This window comes from Malaya genurostris, chromosome 2 (assembly GCF_030247185.1).
Source record: "Malaya genurostris strain Urasoe2022 chromosome 2, Malgen_1.1, whole genome shotgun sequence".
Classification (NCBI taxonomy): Eukaryota; Metazoa; Arthropoda; class Insecta; order Diptera; family Culicidae; genus Malaya; species Malaya genurostris.
Genome location: NC_080571.1, coordinates 315,113,370 through 315,131,862, shown reverse-complemented (window position 1 = coordinate 315,131,862; position 18,493 = coordinate 315,113,370).

Below are 18,493 nucleotides of genomic sequence, written 5' to 3'. Positions count from 1 at the left end.
CGGAGCTAAAATTGAAGGATATTCTCTCGTTTCTCACCCAATGTGGTAAGGAGCTATAGTCAGAAGGGTTCATCGTTCTTCCTGGGGGGAATGAATCCCTTCTTTATTCACCTTAAATAGGGTTTAGCAGATTGTTTGGCATCCTTTGGGGGGTACCGAATTTACTTCTGCTCGTACATACCGCGAATCGTTCTGCATTCTTCCGGGAGTGCAGAATGGTGTCGCTTCTGTAAGATCTCTAAATCCTCTCGGGGGTTGGAGGTTTTATAAACAGCAGACTGTTCGGGACCTCGTAGAGGTTCAGAATTTACTTCTGCTTTTATGTGTTTTTGTGTCGTCAATTTTTCCCATCCTCCTAGTCCAACCCTTACCATTTCCTTTCAATCCTTCCCTCTTATATATATCGGGAAAATGATGCTAAAAACAAATTGATGGCAAGGCACAAATCTCCAAATATCAAGGGGAACGTGCCATTTGAGCCAATTTGTTCTGATTCCTGATTCCTGATCGTATTTCTCTTGTACTCTCTCGTATATGTGCAAACTGTACCGGGTTGCCAGCATACATGTTATTATTTTGATGAGAAATTTGATCACATAAAACTATCGTATGGGTTGAACATTACATAGATTCCAATGAACAGTGAAAAAATATTGCGAAACAAAAAATGTGTTTATATACAATGAAACGTCTGTGTGTTTCTCAGCCTTGTCGAGCCAATTTTATTTCTCTCCCCTTTTTCAGAATGCTATCAGGAAACCAAAGCGAAAAAAAAGTGGATGCATTGAAACTGACTTTGTTTCACAGAAAATTACAAGACTTTTCATCGCGAAAACATATATGTTTTTATGTACTAATCGCATCTAAACTAAATTATCTAGACTTTGTCACGGTAGATTTATGATACAAGCCTTCAAAGCCGAGATATTCGATGAACAAGTAGAGGTATGTATTTCCGAGCGTTCCAATTTTCATCAGTTCTTCAGTCAGAAAAAATACAACACGACCGCTAACTCATTGAATCATTCTACAAATTTCAAAGAGTATTCTCAACTAAATTTCGAAGACATTGTCAGGTAGGTTTTTCTATATTCTGCACTGTTTCCACGAAAATATAATTTGAAACGGGAAAATAGCAAAAAAAAAAACCTAACACTTTACGGTACTGTCCTCAGCCCTTAAACTATCCTACATGTGAGACACACGTACAAACAGCCTATCTAAACATAAGAACCGAGCATGTTCAGCTGTGCTCGTTCCCTACGGCGTTCATTTGTAATCATTTCTCAATAACAATCCCTCCGCAAGGTGTTTCAGCCCTCAATTAGTCCGTTGTTTTTTGTATGTTTCACATGCAGGATATCTTAATTGGCATAACGATTTAGGAGGATAGGAACTATTTTCGGACCCGAGTACCGTCTCTGCGGTTGCTTTTTCGCGGTTTTCATCACACAGTTATATTCGCATATCATGTAAAACTTACTCAATACGGCTCTACGTCTTAACAAGACTAAACAAATCGTTCAAAGCAAGTACATAAACTCAATTATGTTTTATTTCCTTTTTAAGGCATTTTAAAATTCAAATAACAAAATTCAAAAACTGGAAAATGTGCGAAAGTAATAATAACATTTTTTGAGAAGCGGATGTTTTCGATAATGATTTCGACTAAGAGTATATTTTCTTTTTGTTTGAGACATTTTTCTTTTTTTTTTTTAATCATCAAAATTTCGCTTGATTGTTGTGACGCGCTCTGAACAAGAATTATTAATGAAAAAATTTGTGTGTGTGTGTTGTTGTTGTGCTCTCATTCACATTCGCTACGTGTTGTTACCGTTCTTGTACTGCCACAGATCGAAATTCGATGCGTTGAAGATTTAAAATTCTGTATTAAATTTTAGTGGGAAAAATACAGTGTACAGTACGTTAAGGCCTTTAAGAGCTATGTAATGTTTTTGAGTTTTTTGAAGGTATTTTTAAAACTAATTCAAATAAATTTAAAATATAACACCCTCCCAATTTTCTCTTATATTTTTACTTATATTATGACCTTTCCGGAACCGCATATGAAACATTTTTATCGATCTGGCATCTTAACAAGTTTTTGGTGAAAAAATAATCATAACTTTTTACTGGTAGCTCATATGAAAAAGCTTGGTTGAACAAAATTGTGTGCAATGGTTAGTAAAACAATTCTTCTTAAGACAACTTTCCCATAGAACGTTTCACAAAAAAGTTAGAACAAAAAAAGTGAATTTTCAGTAGCCACCCTACATTTATTCAGGAAAATTAATGCAACTCGATCAAATGAAAAGCTAGAGAGGTGCTTTTTTTCAGCAAAGTTGCTCAAAATAAAATTTCCTACAACTTTACAAGAAAGTTTGATTTCAGATTTCAATCTAAATGAGGACAACCCTAGTAAAATTTTTCATCAAAAGGAGCGCCATTTAGTTACAAACAACTTTTGTAAAGACAGCAACTACAAAAAACTAATATTTAAAAGTGAAAATATTTTTGTCACGCTAATTTCCCGTTTCGGACCATAGTGCAGTGTTTTTCAATGAAAAACGCCATAAGACTATGGTGACATCGGAATATGTGTTGAGCTATTGAAACTGGAGAAACTAATATCGTTTTCGTTTGAGCCAGGGTAGTTTCATCAAACAAACACTTTTAACAAAACTGTGTTGGTTTCAAACTTAGCAACAGGGATCTGAGCAAACCTGATTTAAGCGTTTTTCACACAATCATATTAGGTATTGGCCAAAGTACACCCGTATCTCACTATGGAACTGGTTCAGTGGATTCAAGAAGTGAAAATCGATCCGGAATTACTTGTTTTATTTCCAAGTCCTACCTTAATTCTATATTGAATAATAGTTTCCACAAGTCCTTTTTGGCTTTGAGCAGAAAGAATCGGTTAGTCTTACGTTTCATGAGCAAACTACTTGTTTGCTTGTTTGCGTTACTTCTAGATTATTCATGAAAAATAATGCAATTTAAGCAGTGCATAAATTTTTTCTTTGGCCCAGGTTGGCGGTTCAATGCACACGGCGCAGGTCTTACAAGCCAGTTGGCGTATGTTCGAGCCGCGACCTTATAGTGTCAGTAAGATCGTAGTACTAGCCATTCAATGATTCTGTACGCTAAGAATCGGCTGCGAAGTCTGTTGAAGCAAAAAGGCCAAATTCCACAAAAAGAATGTAATGTCAAGACTTTGCTTACAATTCTTTCAGACAGAAGACTAGTAATTTTATTTTAAATTGGAATTTTAGTTTGTGCCAATCAAACTGATTCGAAAAACATATGACACCACACTTTTAATTATATTATATTCAACAATAATAGTCAAGTGCTTTTCTATATGAGACAGTCAAAGTTTGTGTCTCGCTCGATACAGTCAAAAGCCACTCACGGTTGAAAAGATATATACAATGAATAATATAGTGTGGTGAATATCAGACGAAACTATCAAATCTCATCACCGACGGGCGCGCATTGATTTCAGGTGTTTCCGAGGTTATCATATAATGGAATAAATCGAAGTTACACTACAAAAATAAATGTACCTTGATGTAAAGAAGGTGCATGAAATTCTATTGATGAAAACTAACAATTCATTGTAAATACAATTTTGTACGAAGGACAAATATTTGTTGTTCAGTGTTTGCAAATAAATGAGTACTTTTTCTCAGGCAAGTAAAACGTCATCCACAAAATCCCAATGTACGTAGAAAATAGTGCAAAACAAGTACTCCATTATGTTCATTATGGAACTGAATTTATGGCTACAGTGTAGTAAAATTAGTCTCTACTTATCAGTGTCGACGAGAAATAGACCGAAAGAAAAAGGACAATGTTCCGAGATACAACGATTTGAAAAAGGCAATTTTGGGGAAATGCAAAAATACATACACTCTTTTTAAAAATCAGTCGTGAGTCGAATTGACTTCTCCATCGGTTCAAAACTTATGGTTGGCCATACTGGAGCCATGTGCAAAGTTTCATTAAAATCGGAGAAGGTCGAGTCTGATGATCTGCTAAGCATTTCTGGAATTGGTCAAAACCAAACGCTGCACCCCTCCGGAGTCAACTTCCTTGGCACATTTGTTCCACATTTTGATCATCTGAGTCGCGTCCCGAGCCGTTTTTTCCACTTTTCTTAAACTTCCGCTTCATTATTGCTCAAAATCTCTCGATGGGCCGGAACTGCGGGCAGTTAGGTGGATTCATGTTTTTATCGATGAAGTTTATGTTATTATCGCGGTACCACTGGATGACTTCCCGGCTGTAGTGGCAACTCTCCAAATCTGACCAAAATTTCATGGGACCTTTACGGGCTTTAATGAAAGGTAGTACGCGGTTCCTTGTACAGCTTCGAGTCAATCGTCTTATTTGTCACGAACACTTTGGTCTTTGCTCCGCAGCTGCATATCGCTTGCTTATTGATCAGTTTTCTGGCAAATTCAACCTTAAAAGTTTACCTAAATTGCGCAGGAACATCTCCTCGTGCCGTCCAATTTAACACGATTTAATCTTGAGATTGAACATCGACTGTCCCATCAGTACTAATTAATAATTTTACTACACTGACTGCAGCTAACAAATGTCGCTGCGACTGCGATTACCACACACGGTTGCGATAATTACCACACCCGAGATCGATTCCGGGGTGACAGTTTTTGTACGAGCATTCAAATAGTCCAGAAATGACCGTCTTTTCGGTCGAACAATCAGAGCCAATCGTCACGAAAATTGCAAAAATTCACACGGGACCCGTTTGATCTTTCCATTACCGGGCATATATTCCTGCACTTAGCGCACGAACTATCAAATCTCAGATATCTGATAAAAATCAATACGTTCACGTACACTTACACACACCGGACCGGGCCGGCCCGAAGTCCACCGAACGGATCGGACCATGTCAAGTTGTGGATTGGCGTTGAATTCAAAGTTCTACCCGTGGCCGGTTGCGCGTTTCCTAATTGGACACTTTTCGATGATTGAATATCAAACAAAAATATCGTGTCGAATTGAGTAAGTTTTACCTTATTTGTGCCGTGTGCGGGATCGCTTCGCAGCCCCAACCCTACCCTGCCCACCGTTGACCAGCCAGACTGCGCGACTGACAGAACAGCGAAGTGGCACAAGTGCCGATATCTGGTGGCTTAGATCGGCGCGAAACGCCTTTTATGGACTACACGCGGATGACGGTACTTCAAGTGATGTTCATTTTTTTTTTTGCTGTGTTGAGAAATCCGCAACCGTACACTTGCCTGCTGGAAGCTGGACGCAAGGGTGATTCACAAGCGGCGGCAGTTTCGAGGCGTATTCAAACTAATCGACCGCAGAAACGGTACTCCAGTTTCTTCTTTGTGTCGCTGCGGCTCGGTAGCCGTACCAAAGTCAAGTTCACTAAACTAGTAATGAATTCCCCGCGGTTCCGAGCAGCTCCACAGCAGTTCGTCATAAATTAAAAGTCAGTTCCAATTCGGCCGATGCCGCACAGGTATGGCACCCAGTCCAGCCAAGAACTTGCGACTCACGCATGGTGGCTCCGACTGCTTCGACTGGCAGGTGCTTGCTTTTGCCTACATGGGGCACACTTTTCAAGCCGAACTTTGTTTTATTCATTACGCCACTGCAGTCCGCCGCAAATGTTTACTGACTTGGGTCGTCATCCGTGTGATGTCCACATGTGCGGTTCATTATGCTGGTAGAGTGCTACAGTACCTCTGAATTGGAAATGGAAATGTTAGGTCAGGTGGCATGCTTCAAACTCAAACTCGGCAGTCGGTTGTTTTCCGCTCGTCGGTCGGTGCCCTGATGCCGGTTCTCCGCACACCGGAAGAAAGTTGACCTTGCTTCCTTCGATTCCGACTTCTAGACCGGCTCCCAATCCAACGGTTGATGAACTATTGCTCCAATTTCCTTCTCAATTCCAACGCTGAGAATGTTCTGTTGGCAACTGATCGCACGATTAGTCGTGACTTTTCAAACGGCGATCGTCGTTTGTCATATTTATGTCAATCGTTCGGTTGTCGGTCTTTGATCGAACCGCCTGCTGCCTCCCAACCCGCTCCCTCGTTGTGATCATTTTTTTCCTATATATTTTCGGATCATTATTAATGTTTAGACCTTCGGTGAGTTGTTTTTTCGCCACCTTCTCTTTGTCGGGGATCGCATCGATCGCATATCTTCTGGCTCGACGAATCCCGAAGATCCGCTACGGCTTTGATGGTAGACGGGTGAGTTCCTCGGCTAAATTATAGCCGTAGATAATCGTTTTTATTAAAGATCAATAAAATCACCTTATCTTAATTTTCTAATCTATATCGCTCCGCTCGCGATTCACGGCATGCCCCACGGGTCCCACTTTTCCCGTTGGGTATTAGATTAAATCGTTCCCAGCGCGACGACGACGACGACGACTCCTTGTGCTCTCGGACAGCCCGATAATCGCTCCTAATGAAATAATCTTTCAAAACAAGTACGTATTAAATTGCTGCCATCAACCTCCATCGGCGCTCGTAGATGCTGATGCTTCCACTTTAACAAATCATTGCTCCGAGTGGAAAACTTGTAGCTGAAGGCTCGCTACTCGCCGGAAAGTAGGCGAAATTAATGGCCCTCTTTAGTAGTTTGATTAGTCCCGTGCATCGAGGTGGAAGATTGTGTTGTCCACAAGGCTGTAACATGTAGCAACAATTGCTGGCAGCCGCTCGGGCTTTTTCCCTAGACACGGTAGATATTCTGGCGAGAATGTTTACTCTAATCGTGCAATAATATTATAGGACGAATATGTCCAGTGAGGTCCCTGGCAATCGATTTGGTTTGGATTGAACGCATTTGTAAAAGAAAGCATAATTTAGGTACTGGTTTTTGAAATGGAAGCAGACCTTCTGCTTGGGCAAACTTTGCGGCCGATTCTAGCGACTTAGCGACATCTAGAATCTTCACTTGACTTGAGAGATTACTACATGGAAAGAGACTCCTCGGGCCTAACGAAGAAAACGACGATTTTTTACAGTGAAAACTTTATTATTCTTCAGAATAATCTCCATCTAGAGCGATACACTTGACTCATCGCACAGTGATGCCAAGTGGCAGAAATCCAAATGATTAATTTATTTTTTTCCTGCACTGTATTAATATTTTTGAATTCTCAAATAAGTGAAGGATTACAGTTTAAAGTACAAAAATTTTTGAATAATAAATAATCTCTTCATATCCTCTCAAAGATAAGGTATTGTAAACTTTCTTTTCATCCTTCCATACCAAATATATGGCGCAATGACGATGTTTTGCGATTAGAGTTCTATATAGGTAGGAAAAGGCTGCCACTGTTCAATAGTATTTGATTTTATAGCACTTTTTCTCTACTTTTCAGAAAACACTATGCGATCCTGCACATTATTGCACCTTAAAGGTTATTTTCAATAATTTGCGGGGTCGACTATAAAAATCACAGAAACATGGACCAGACTTTTGTAGCTGAAGTCGGTGTCAGTAAAATTTAAATAAACGGCTTTGTGATAAATAAAATCATAATATTTATAACATACATAACATAAAACACCTATATAAATGTCGTTATATAAATCTATTTATATTGTATCAGGTGTTGGAATAAACTATTAAAGTTTCATGATTTTTGGTGAGAGGATGCAATACCGTTTTTCAAAGTATAGTCCATCGTTTTTCAAAGTAAAATCCATCGTTATATACCACCACTAAGACTCGGATACCACGTTTGAAAAATTGCTTTTCCTCAGATTCGACAAATGAATCGATCCAAGTTTTGGTGGTGTCGTAGTTTTTGAAGCTGACCTGACAAGTTATGCGCCATGGATTGGAGCAAAATAAAGCACTTCTGGAGAAAATTGATGTTTTTAAGATATAAGGAAAAGTTTTTTTCTCTGTGTATACATTTTCCACACAGGTTTAATCATTATTTGAAACATTAGTTAAAACTCCTACTCAATCACGAAATAAATAAAAATACACAAGTTAATTTATTTAAAAAAGTCGTCATTTTCCGGTCCATAGCGAACGGTGCATCATGTCACTTTTAGGTAGATCGAATATTTTTTCATACATTATCAAGACGGAAATATATTCAAATTATATTTAATTATTATTCATAAAAAATCATCTAGCTGATGATTATCGACGTATTTTTGGTTTTTGCCAACCTTTGTATGGAGAGGCATCACTGTGCATCGGTCCTCCACAATTTGATGTCATTTGAAAAAAAAAAGATTTGTCAAGGCCTTCGAAATAGGCTTCCGTTGATGCAATGATCTCCGCATTCGACGGAAATTTTCTTTCACCAAAGAAACCTTTTCAGGCTTGGAAAAAGATAATAGTCGCTGAGGAGCCAGTTCTGAAGAATTAGAGAGATCAAGAATTAATCCGTATCGCAATTCATTCAATTTCACCGTTTATGTTTGATCAGGACACAAAACTAGTCTTCTCCCATAGTTTCATGAATACTAGAACTCGTCTGAAACGATCAGCTGTTAATCAAACACTACAGGATAGATTATCATGAAATTTGGTATTGAGATATCTGGAGGCTTGTTCTCAACAAAAATATACACGGTTCGAAGCTTTTCATTCCATGTAGTAGTACAACTCTCCCAATAGGTAGTCTGGAATAATTCTTAGTGTCAGCCATGCAATGGTTTCTGTACACTACGAGTCGACTTTTTGACGAAGTGCAGCTTAGTAAACTTTTTGATTTATTGAAAAACACTCGTTTTACGTTTTTCACCTTTTTTTTTGTATATAAAAAATTGGTATAGAAATCACGTCCGTGTGTGTGTCTGTATGTGTGTTTTCAACACTCTTTGTTGACAACACACATACAGACACAGACATACATACACCCCCCCCCCCCCCCACACACACACACACGGACATTTGCTCAGTTCGTCGAGCTGAATCGATTGGTATATGACATTCGGCCCGTCGAGATCTCAGAGATGGCTGGACCGATTTTGATCAAACTAGTCGCAAATGAAAGGTTTCCCCGTCACCCTGAAAGCTATTGAATGGTTTTGAGATCGGATGTTTACTTTTTGAGTAATACGAAGTTTTATGTCAAAATTTTCAATTTTCAGTTTTTTTACAATATCTGTCACAATTGACCTTGAAAACAGACTTAGAAAAAATTTTGGAGATCGGATGTTTACTTTTTGAGTTATGCGAAGTTTTATGTCAAAATTTTACAGTATCTATCACACTTGAGATTGAAAACAGAATATGTTTCAAAACTTAGATTCCACACGGTAATAGCTATCCAACAAGCCCTAGATTGTTAAAATCCGTCCATTTTCAACGGAGATATGGACATTTTTGTATAAGCGACTTTGCCCTCTATTCCAGCAGTAGGAGTTTTGAGCACTGTATGACAAAGCAATGCTTGGGAGCAACGTGAAACGCGATTTTTTATACTGTTACATACAATTGTTTCTAAGTACCAAAAAGACTGTGTACAGCAGCCTTTTTCATGACAATTTGCCTCAGACCGATTTTAGCACGGTTCGTTTTTGGCAACATAATCGTTCGAATATGGCATATGTAAACCAGATGATATCAGCATTTTCGAGTTGAAGGTAATTCCATAATTATATTGATTTAAACTACTCACAGCAATAAATGCTGGACGAACATAACTTCCATATACCATACGACTCAGGATGATATGTGAAACGAAATTAAAACAATGCAATTCATTTTTCTTGTAGATGGCTGAACCGATCTAACATTCAAATGAAATCTAAGAATCATCTATGATTCAAATATGAGGTCTTAAAATCCTATAAAACAACTCATTTTTAGTGAGATCCGACCTCTTGTTTTAGGAGATACAGTGTGATTAGTATAAAAATGTCCATTTCACATAAATTAATCAGGTTTATCGGGTTTTCAGATTTGGATAGTCGATTACTAAATAAATTCATTTCAGTTTAAGCGGTTTTCGTTTTTGGATTCGGAATGTACCCTCAAATTTTGATTCGCACTACAAATTCTCAAAGATGTCTACACACTCCTCAGGTGAATTTAACTGATTTCGGCTACACCGATTTTAGAATTCCGGTTTTAGTATCGAATCGTTTCTCAAAGCACAATCATTTTCTCAAAAAGGCCAAATCGAACTTCAAAAACAAAAATTCAAATTAAAAGACTTAAGGTGAAATGTAGCGGAATGCGAAAATCGCGTTTTTGATCAATTATTCAAAAACTAGACCTATTTTCGAAAAACCAAAAACACTTAAGTTTTCGAAATCAAATTTATCATAAATTCATAAGTATTCTTAGAATTTTGAAATTTTGCTAGGCCGAGCCGTAATTGGTTTTTTAAATGTATAAACGGTTACTGTTACTCGCTTTATACCTATTTCTCCGATCAAGCATTGAGTAGGAGAGTGTATTTATAATCGCTTGTCACCTTCTGTAATGGTGCCAGTTGCTGGCTTGACATCGTCAGCGACAGACCCCTTAGCTTCGAGAAGCATGGAAAACTTATTGGAATTCATTGGTTTTTCAATTATTATGAATACAATGAATCAACACTTGATTTTCTTTTCAAAATTGATTGAAAAATAATGAAATACGAAATAACTTAATATGTAATTTCGTGCCCCAAATATGTGCTTGAGAAAAGATTCACTAAATAATTTTAACTGCATGGTAAGATGAACTATTAGTTATAATTGTAATGTATTCCAATAATGTAATTTAAGAAATTATTAAACTATTGATGATTTCTGGCACCGGAGGCCAGAGGACATTTGATCTTCGGTTCGTTATCGTTGAAATAGACATTTCGAGACTCATCATGCTATAATTCCGAAAGTCGCTTCCGAAAAAAAGGTAATGGTAGTTTATGGTACTATAAAGTTTGTTCATTTGAATCTAAGTTTTCAAAGTCCCAGCAAGTGATCTCCGAGAAAATGTAGTGAACTTATTATTGCACACACATGAGTCGACCTCTTTGGCTTGGTTTTAATTTCTTCGGCTGTGTATGTGAATATTAATTTATTGATAACAAAAAAAAGTTAAATAAGTGATAGTAAATGAATCAAATTCCAACATTGTTTTATTGTATTAGATAATAAACAACTCGAATAAACGTCGTCAAGCAAAGCAAAGTCTTGGTATCGCATTTATTGTTGAATATGACCATTTGTTTCAACAGACTTCGCAGCCAAGAAGTGGCGGGACCATTTTGGGAGAATACTGAATCCACATCAGGAAAATGTCTGAGTGTGGAAGTCTTGGAATTACATTCCTTTTGAGAAATTTGGCCTTTCTGTTTTAACAGACTTCGCAGCCGACTCATAACATAACTTCGATTACATGGCTAGTGCTACGATCCTATTGACACAACAGAAATAATACCTTCTACTTATACGAAGATGATAATGAAAGTCAATTAGAATGGAATATATTGGCATTGAATGTATTCGATAAGTAAATTCGATCGCGCTCTATCATGCGAGTCAAGCAAATACTTTTACGTAAATTCTATCTCATCGGCGAGAAGGGCCTAATGAACGACTGGCAAAGATATCGAAAATACTTGAATGTTATTTCGTCTTCAATCGTTCTTTTGATGGAGAATCCATGCTTGCTACTAAACTCAGGCAAATACATGGTTAGCAAGTTGGTCAATACATATACATATAGCCTCATGTTAGTTATTAATAATTACTCATGATTTATAGCTCTAGTGTAGTAATCACTAACAATAACGATTGAATTAGCATATATTCAAAGTGTGAAGGATTCAAAAATCCATTACGTCCAGTTTTTTTTTTCAAGCAAATATAACGAGAGGTAAACCCACTGCGCTCAATTATTGAAAAAAGTTCTTGTTTCTATGTGTCCGGTTTTCTTGGTATGCTTTGTGCGACGGTTCGTTCAACTGAAGCGGATAAAATTTTGCGCGCATTTTATGACGCTACATTTCACATTAAGGTTCCATGCGAAATCGGTGAATTTTAACCGATTCTGGAATTACAGATGATGAGTTTTTTAAATTCATACCGATATAGAAAATGCAAATTATTTGGCGTATTAATTTATGGCCATTCGAATCATTTTGGGTTATGCTAGTTCCTTAATACCGGCTCTGGAAGTACCATAAGTTATGACGAAAAACTCTAAAGTGGAACTTACTTCGACATCTTATGGATTGTTCAATCGATTATCACACGTTAAGATTGAAATTCGATACGATTTGCAGTTTCGACAATACATGGTAATGAGTGATAAAAATCTCAATTTGCCGTTTAAAACGACGATAATTAAAATAATGTCATGAAAACTAAAACACCTAAGAATATCCATGCAAATAAACACATGCGGATTGATAAAAAAAGGTATCATCTCACTGCTAGGTGGATTAATCACGTTTTTCCTTGAATTACGAAAAGTGTAGGGGAATGCGGGGCAAAGTAAGAAGCAAGGCAAAGCAATATATTATCGGTAGCTCCCATATATGCACTTTCAACTAGGCAATATGAACTGTGTTGAAAAAGTGGTGTGGTTTAACTTTAGACGTTACAGTTCATTCTGATCTCGTATTACAGAGACTAATTAACTAAGATTCTAGCTTATACATACTAACCGTTTCGTTGGCTAGTGAAACACAAGTAAGTTATCACTTCAAACGTGTGATCACTGGAGTTAACACTTATTAGGTCCCTTTCTACAGCAGGCATAAAACCTCATCTTTTGTACCAACAGAACGATCACATCCAAATTATACGTTAATTAAATACAGGACACAGGACAGGAATTTTATTTATTTATTTTTTTTTTTGTTTAGATTATAGAGGTTTTATCCGTCCCCTTTTTTTTAATTTATTATCATCGGACATTACAGTCTGAATGATATGAGTGGAGAAAAGCCCGTTTGAGTGTACCAAAATATTTCAATGGCACTATTCTCAAAAAGGCATAAAACCCACTATCTTTTCCATTACGCTAAAATTTACGCATAATACATACAAAACTGTCGTTGTTAATAAATAAAACTATATAAACATCTTACGTTTATCATACAAACACCAATAAATAGTATACATAAATATCACAGCAGTTGTAGTCTTCGTATAGAGGATGCAAATTTTGTTGGTGAGTGGCCAAACTCAAAGGTACACCCTACTCGTGAAAAAGTCCGTATCATTGAAGAGACTGGTTCGTGATATCCATAACTCGTCCGATGAAACCTCGTTGATAATAACGACACATCGCGAGTTCTTCTAGTGGCTCGAAGATCCAAACGGGATAGCAGTTCAGGTGCATCAATTTCTCCATTCAGAATTTTTGCAACTGTTAAGGATTGTTGAATATGACGACTACGTTCCAATGATTCAAGATTTAGTAGCTGATAACGATTTTGATAAGGAAGTAGGTTTTGCGGGTCACGCCATGGTAGATTCGTGAAAGCTAATCGTATGAATCTTTTCTGAACTCTTCCCAGTTTTAGGCACCAAGTTAACTGATACGGATTTCAAACTGGCGATGAAAACTTAAGAATTGGAAAAACCTATAAGCAATAAAGAGATTTTTTTCACGGGATATTTAAGATTTCAATCCCAGTTATCGATTCGCTTTTTAGCCATATGAGCCATGTGGGAGCTAAACCTCAGTTTGTGGTCCAATATAATGCCAAAATCACTGATTTCATTGACTTCACGTAACGGTATACCATCAATGATGTAACTGAAGATGATCGGATCGCTCTTCCTGTGAAAAGTCATTACGGCGCATTTAGCGATGCTAATGGTCAGCTGATTTGTTCGACACCAATCCACGAAGCTCTTCAATAGTGTTTGCGATCGTACGCAGTCTTCGGTCGAATTCAGTGCCAAATAGAGTTTGTGGCAACGCTCGGTCTTATGTCGCAAAAGTCGGAAAAAAATGTTTGAAAACGTTGCCGCATCCGCCGTATTCTCCTGATATTGCTCCTTCTTGATTGTTCCGACGGATGCAGCACGATCTGGCAGATATCGAAAATTGGTTTCAAACTTGGATCACCTCAAAAGACGATACATTTTTTCGAGATGGAATTCAAAAATTGCCTGAGAAGAGGAAAAAGTAGTAACTAGCGAAGGACGATACTGTGATTAATCATTTAATTTTTTTTTTATTTTGAAATAAATGCATTTTTGACCCAAAAAAAACGGACCGAATTAATTTGTTCATCTGTATAACTATTGGAACATACACAAAACTTTACTGACATGTCAGTTCACCCCTGAAAAAAAAATTATTTTGCAAGAGCTGTAGCCAAAATTATGCTAACGCTTCTCGAATCGTTATTCATTATGCGAAGGCGTACGAATACAAAATTTATAACCCACGCGAAAGTACTTTACAGTATAAATAAAACTTTGCCTCTTTCGGAGCGAGAACCTGTCCGGAGCGCGGAGTTCATCTCGGATAGCGCCTAGGAACAAACATTTGCAAAAACAATCACCGATCACGGTTTCGCCCGTAGCGAACAGCAACAACAGAAAAAAAATGCTCAATTCTGCACCCTTCGGGCTAAGGACATGTACAACTGCAGAAATCAATCAACTTTAACTTTGAAATATTTTATTGCCTATAAATACCTTATTTAGGGTGCTGTTACCTAGATGCCAAGGTAGATCGCGTATGCCAGCGACAAGTTCACGACCAACGACGACGACGACGACGTCGATGGCGCTTAGCTGGGCTCAGATGGGCGAGTTTATCGCCAGCACACAAACGTCCACATTCGAGCGGAGGAATCGTCCTATCCGCCAAGACAACATTCGCAAGCCAGCCTTGCAAGATCCAAAGCGCGCAAAGTGAAAATTATAGCCTCCGGGTGGCATTCGGCACTTTACGCCCCGTAATGCCATTCGGTGCTCGCTTAGAGAGCTAGATTTGCGGTGCAATATGACTGTGGCTGGTTCCTCCTCATCCCAGCGAGCAGTGCTCCGGCTGTCAGGGGGAAGATAGACGGTCTCGCGCAAGGAATGGTCATCGAACTAGGTCGACACCGAATCCAGCTGATGGGAGAAATGGTCCCCGATTGTTCGGCACGGATTGATAGTGCACACGAACGGCTTGATGCCGCCGAATGATTTACACCGGGAATTAGAGCTTCAATATGTACACTAACAATCGGATAGGCGAGCAAATTGGTTTCCGTGGGTGATTAATGGATCGTTAGAGGTGTGCATAATGAGCCGAGTCGAGGATTTAATGTTGACATGTGTACTGGGACGGACTGGGCTCGGTACAGTCGAGTCGCTGTGAACTCCGAGTAATCTGTCCAGCTCGGACAGGAATTCGATTTGTTTTGGAAAGAGATGCAATTTAATAGCTTTTTTCGATGCGTACTATCCTCGTTTTTTTTGTTTCGATTCATTAAACCTTCACCTCGTGGTCATTTTTAAAGTCACCATCATCATCATCATCATTGAAAGGTTACAAAAACTTTGTTCGGAGAACTGACAGTTGAACTCGGTTCCTGTCCAGTAATGGTGGGCCACCGCCCTTCCCGGATTGAACTGCGTTGCAACTAAATGTTATTAATCGAGCCCGCTGCAAAAAGTGACAAAGATAACATTTTTCTTCGCATTATTCGGGGACCTTAACTTTGCGATTTTCGCGCCGGTTTTTTTTAAAACGTCAACTTTCATTTCCAGACTGAGCCGCGTTTTTCTTTTTTTTTTGTTTTCTTACTTCAACCGTCTGGTTGTGCCGCGCTGCAGAGGTCTATCTCCTTGGGACACCGGCGAAAATTCGTTTACGCCCTTTTTCCCCATAAGGCACCAGCAAAAAAAAACCGCGTTCCATGCTTGAAATGTAAATTTTTATGAATTATTTTCATTATTATGTGTTTTGGTGGTTGCCGGGATAGCTGGGACGGTTATTTTTTTTTTTGGTTTCCTTCTTATTTTTTGGCCCAAGAATGGTTGGTCTTGTCTCGGGTCCAAGTGCATGTGTCATGTTTTGTCCCCGCAGACAAAGGTGCATTACGACAACAACGTGGTGCAGAACAGTGCCGCTTGTTGCAATGGAACAATTGTTTCCCCTTCGTTGCATTTCTGAGCTGTTTCTGCGTTTTTTTTTTTATCTGCACCCACCAAACACCAGATCCTCCAGGAGATGAATGTTGTGGGTTTTTATGCTCGTATATTATTTTACGAAGGCGAGTACACTTTTCGGCAGAAAAATCGTCGACGGCTGCCGCCAAAGTGGGTCATGTGTGCAATACATAAAATTACTTACAATTACCGTTCTTTTCCGGCTAAATGAACGATTTAAGGAAGGTTAATCCTCGCGGTGACCCCAAAATGTGAACGCGTGAACGATACCGACCGATACGAGCCCGTCGACAACCGAAGGCAGGCAGGAGAGAAAAAAAAATGGGTGGGACCATGTAATGGGTTATTTAGGTCAATTCGATAAAGCGTGCATAAGCGAGAGGTTTTTCGGGCAGAGCCCCGGACGGAAGCTTGAGCGTGAACACTTGAGCGATTTGGTGTGGATAAATTCCAAGGATCTCAGGCGAAATCAGTGATTGCCAGAGGGGGCCAGCGCGAAGAAACTTGATTTTTTTTTACAAACGATTCCATAATTTTTTGATTACATTGGTAATCAATAATAATTAGAGAAGTTTTATTTTTTTATAAGACAGTACTGAATCAAAATAAAAATAATAATCAATATACAAGGAATGCTTTTATGCTGGGACAAAGAAATTTAATATATAAGGAGTGTATAGAAAATAAGCTATCCACAAATTTTTCTTTCAAATTATGATAAAAAACGATATTTTATTCAAACTAAATATTGATCCTTTATTGTGCGAGGTTAAACCTGAGCATAATGAAAATCGGAAGAAATTTAAGTTATTCCTTCGCGAATTTTCGAACTTTTGATCGAACGCTCTTCATCAAGTTCCGGACAAGTGTTGCATCGAATTTTTTGGACGCTTGAGCCCAATTTTTTTTTAACTCTTGCATGTTCCCAGGTGACTAACCAGTCTTCTTAAAGACCCTCTTCACTATTGCCCAGTGACGTTCGATGTATCAAAACTGAGAGCAATTTGGTGAATTGATATTTTTCTCAATGAAATTTATACCCTTTTCCGCATACCAATTGAGAGTGGTTTTGGCATAGTGAGCCGACGCTAAATCCGGCCAAAACAGTGGAGGTGTACTATGCTTCTTATATGAAGGCAGCAATCTCTTCTAGAGACACTCAGATCGATAGATTTCTTCATTTATAGTTCAGGTAGTGTAAAAAATGGTTGACTTCAAACCACAGGATCATATTGCTTGCCATACCAGTACTTTTCTCCACTTGAATCGACCTGTCCGCATCGCTCACGCCCTCCCCAACGACGACAGTAAAGTATTGTGGACCTGGAAGGGTTTTTGAGTCCTCCTTTACTTAAGTCTCATCGTCAATCAAAACGCAGACATCCGGACACTGCAAAACACACGAATACAATTGCTGAGCCCTTGTTGCTGCTTCTTCTACACTTTGTTTCGAGATTTTCTGCTTCTTGTAGGTCTTCAGGTGATTTCGCCGCTTGATGCACTGGATCATTCCGGCACTCGTTTCTGCTTTTTTGGCTAAATCACGTATTGACATTGATTTGTTTTTCATGATTAGAGATACCACTTTCTGGTCCAGTTTCGGGTTCGAAGAACCGGGTTTTCTGCATCTTCCTGGTAGCTCACCCAAAGAATAGTGTTCCCAAAACTTATTAATGATGGTTTTAACACTGGCATGATTAATTCCAAACCGCTTCGCCAATTTTCGCATAGTAATACCCATCTCACTTAGCCATGTGTCCAGAACCTTAATTTTCACTTCCTTTTCAATATGCGACATTTTGAAAACGCAGAATTTCAACCGCACAAACAAGTAAACAAACGAAAACTGACAGCCGAACGCACAGCATGCTGTGATCTGAGCATAAAAACCACCACAAATACATGCGTACAACACAAATGTATGTGGATAGCTTATTTTCGATACACTCCTTAAGAAATATATGAAATATTAGCTGACTCGTCTAACTTCGTCTCGCTCACAAATTATTTGTTCTCTCTCTCCTATATTTTTCTCTCCTCTATTTTGCTGATTACTTAACCTACACACATTCGCTATAGTCCAAAAAAGAAATATCACCAAAAATTAATGTGAAAATGTAGAATACTTCTGTTAAGCAAAAATTGAGCAAATGTACAGATTGTCATATCATCCTTTGAATCTATGCACTGAACAGAGATCCCGCTCTAATGGCTTCGGCATAATGGATAGAAGGTGCCACGTTTTCTTTTCCAGATGTGATTCTTGCTCTCGGTAATCGATAAAAAAGCTCACTAACCAGAATGTATTGTATTGATAAACTTAACAAAATGTTGAAGAGTTTCTTTTCTAGTTTTATTCATTCGGTAAAAAGGGATATATTTACAATTTG